Genomic DNA, 4,699 nt, shown 5'->3' with positions numbered 1-4,699 from the left:
TTTATTAAATTATGTCACTTAAATATTTTATATATTTTAAACAATTATGTTATAAAAATTATAATATTTTATATTTTAATTTAATAAAATAAAAATAAAATTAATCATAATTTTAATAATAATTATATTTATAACTTTTTTAATGAGAATAATTAAAACTCTTAACCAAACATTACACTTCTATTAATTATACCCATTCTCATTTCACACATCTATCAATCTCACTTTTATCTTTTATTTGAACTGAGCACCCTTAGAAAATATATGAAATATTAAATAACAAAAATGAGAATAAAAGTATTATTAATATCTTTTAATAAAAAGAAATACTCAAATTAAGTTTATAAAAACTATCTAAATTACATTAATGAAGAATTTCATGTGCCTTATATCTTCTTCTAACTGGTTTTGGGTTTGAGCATCTTCCTCGTTTGTTTATATTAATCAGCCCATTCGTGTTTAGGAGGGGGAAACGCCTTCTTCATGGGCCATGCTTACATCTTCATTTTCTCCTCCAAGAGTTTTAGGGTCAATCTCCCCTTCTGCCAATGAATAAGTATCCTACATGAAAAAATTAGTGATTAAAAAGATAACAAAAATTGAAGAAACAAAATGTGGTGATCTATATCAATACCTTTTCAACATCAATGTTGTTTCTTACTGATGATTTTTCTTGTTCGTCTAGTAAGGAATCAACCAGTACCTTGTATCCGTTATCTTCTATGAATGTCCAATATTTTTTGCACATCCATTTATTAAGGTATTTTGTTTTCTCTGCATTAACATGAAACTAGTTAGAATACAGAACACTAAGAAATTCACAAAGTGACACAGATTGAGAAAGAACCTACCTTCGTGATCAAGAAGAAGTATATAAACAATCATAGACATTTCAAGGTCGTATTTGTATTCTCTCCTGCAGCAAAAATGGATTTCATCTTCGTATCCAAAACTCTTTTCAAGGCCGAGATTCTCACCTTTCATCTTCTACTCTTATAACTCTCCAACAAAAAAAAATGGATTTCAAGGACGAGATTCTCACATTTTATCTTTTAATCAGAACTCACTCTGCGCAATCTTGATCATCTGTAATGTTCATTTATAGATTTTAGAAATGAGAAGACGGCGGCTATAGAAGATGCTGATAGGTTAAAGATTAGGGTTTTCTAATGGGCCGAGCCCAATTTTAACCTAGTTAGTAGGGCAAGTAGATAGAAAGTATATTGAAGTCCCTAGATAAATTTACACTTAACAATTCTAACAACTATTTGTTAATGGATTAATATTCACCTCAAACATATAATAAAATATAATATAAAACCAAAATTGTTAGGTCTTTTTTTATTATTAATTTAGACTTTACAATTTTATTAGATACAGAAAATACAAATGCAAATCTTTATAATTTTTTTACTTTGATTAATAGGGAAATAAACAAATCCACTTTGTGTATTTCAATACAAAATATAAACTCATCTATATTAAAAAAAACATCTCCAATTTTAAAATCATTCATCACTAATTCATCACACTAAGTTAAAATATCACCAAGACTAAGTTAAAATCACAGTCAACAAATTGAAGCCTTTCAAAACATATTTTCATGATATTATGTTTAAGTATCACCCAAAGACAACATAAAAGAATGTGATTATTCAAAGTGAATCATCAATTCAATTAGTCATTTTAATTTGAATCACCTCGATTAAAAAACTTTAAAACTAAAATAAATATTAAATCAAATATCTCTAGTCATTGTTTTTCTCTCGATTTAATCGTAGATAAATTTTAAAGATTCTCTTTTAAACGTCATCTTCAACACAACACGATTCCTAAAAATTTATATTTTTTTCTAAATCATTTGTCTTTCTCAACTCTTAATAATGCAAGTTGGTTTAAAAATTTTTAAAGAAATTTATAGATTTGTTCTCTTAAAAATTCAAATGACTTATTTGTATGAATATAATTCATATTATTCTATTTTATTTAATTATATTAAAATTTTATTATTGATATTATTGTAACCATACAATTCTTAAATTTATTTATAAAGAATTATAATACATTAAATATCATAATGGAGAATAATCTCCTAAAATTCAATGTGTAATTATAAAGGTTTCAATAAAAACTTAATTTGTACATGTTATCAAATAAAATAATTTATACATTAAGGTGTATTTACATTGTATTTATTAAATAAAATTAATATTAAATGACTTCGAAGACTCCCTTTGTTCATTAAGGTGTATCGTACAGTAATGACTTCGAAGATTCCCCTTTGTTCATTATATGAAATAAAATTGGGTGACTCTTGCACTAGTCTTCGAAGTCATTACTTACTGCACAATACAGAACCAAAAGTAGGTATTGGAAAGGTGGTAACAAACAAAATGTGGATTTATGTAGATTTTTTTTTTCTTGTGGAAAATGGAACTTGAATCATTTTCCATATTCACATATTGTGGCATGTAAGAGGGAATCCATTAATTTTTTTTCCTGGGTTATAAAGATTATATGTATTACACTATTACGGGTATTAAGTGAACATATCAATCGTTTCACGAATATCCTTACTAAAATAAAATAAATATACGAAATTTAAAAATTAATAAGATAACTCAATTTAAAAAACAAATTTATACATTTAAACTTAATCCGTTGTCTCATTTTTTATCCTCTCTTCTAACCTAGAGGCAACAAGAGGTGGATATCCTCAGGCCTCTCTGAGGTCCTGAGTTCGAACCCGTTAGACGACAAGTTATATGCGGATTAGTTGTACTCTTAAGGAGCAACGAAACCCAACGTTCTAAAAAAATAATATGAAAGTCTATTTAGTGGAATTCATTATAGTTTGGTAAAAATTTAGAGAAAAAAAAACATAAAAATAAAACAAAAACACAAAATTGTTGTCAAAAACATATTAGTAGACACTCGAGAAGACGATTATATAATATTAATGTATATAAACCGTTTTGAATAAATAAATAAAATATTTTATTTAAATAACCGAACCAAATTAATATAATTATTTTAATTTACTTTGAATATTAATTTATATTTTTTTATAAATTTTTAAAATAGTTTAAATTAAAAATATATAAAAGACTAATTTACCCTTATATTTATATATTTTAATGTTTATTTTATAAGTAAATTGTATTATTAATTATATTAAAATTAATTAAAAAAATAATATATATATATAATTATCATATAAATATAATTTTAAAATATATAATTTTATTAATTCCTTATAGGTTAAGTTAGATAATTATATAAATAAATATTATTTATATATTAATTAAAATTTATGTATTATTATAAATATTTATATATTAGAAAATATTATTTATATAAAATAAAATATTAATAATTATTATTAAAGAAGGATATAATTATTAATTAAATATAAGCTTAATTTATAATAATAATAATATCACTATTTATATAATTAAGGGTTTTATCATCTGACCTATCAGATAGGTAGTTTGCCAACACAAACAAATACTTTTATATATATATAATTTTAAAAGTTTACCCTGAACCACCCACCGCAGCACACTTTATAGCTCTGCCATTATTGGCAGGTTGTTTGACATACAATCGAGATGGAAAACAATATATTTCGCTTAGTAAAATGTGAAAATTCGTGTTTAATTCAATTCATAATCAAGCATATTGAACATTTTCACTGATTCTCGTTCAAACTTGAGAAAAATAATCAAACTTGGTGAGCGAGGTCAAAGCTCGCGTCATATTCGAACAAAAATAGATAATACTAGAAAAATGATAGTTGGTGGACGATGCAGATAAAAAAGACATACCAGACACGGTTCACAATGGCTTTAACATGGTCGTAATTAATATTTAATGTCTACTTATTTATTTTATTTTCTATTAAATGCATTTTTTTTTATATTTATGTAATATATTTTATTTTAATATTATATAACTTATAATATTTAAGTTAATTTGTATTATTTAATTTAGAATATTTAATTTTAATTATATAAATATATATATATATATATTTAATTTTAATTATTTAGTTTAGAAATTTTAATTTTAACTATATATATAATATATTATAAAATTAATATTTTAATAAGTTAAAGAGGAAAAGTGGAGTATTATGAGAAAATTGAAGGAAAGTAGAATATATTGGGAAAATGAACATGGAGATGGGTAGAACTTGAAGGAGTTTTTTCACTTCCTCTCTACCGTAAAAATAAATTTATAAAATAAAATATTTTTATTTTTTTTCATGAACTTAAGTTCACTTCAGTCCTAACGTAAATCTGAAACCACACATTTGTTGAATAACTTAACTAAACCGGACCAATTACGCTCTCTAATATTATGCATATTTTATGACAATGTTTTTTAATGTTTTTTTTGTGACAGCTGATTTTGAATAAATTTATAGCCTGGTATTGGATGTAGTTAATGTTTATTTTAGATTGCAGTTAATTTTGAGTATTTGTTTTTATTAAAATTTTAATATATTAATTTTTTTTAGTGATTCAGCAATATCAAAGTTTCTTTTTATCTCATGATATAAAAATAAAATTAAAAGAATTTTGTTTTCATACTATTCCATAACAAAAATATTATTATAGATTTGCTGTATAAAAACAAAAATGGTGTGATACTAAACTTGACTCATAATAGATAAGAAAATTAGAAATAGTATTTA

This window comes from Impatiens glandulifera, chromosome 1 (assembly GCF_907164915.1).
Source record: "Impatiens glandulifera chromosome 1, dImpGla2.1, whole genome shotgun sequence".
Taxonomy (NCBI): Eukaryota; Viridiplantae; Streptophyta; class Magnoliopsida; order Ericales; family Balsaminaceae; genus Impatiens; species Impatiens glandulifera.
This window is presented reverse-complemented; position numbering follows the sequence as displayed.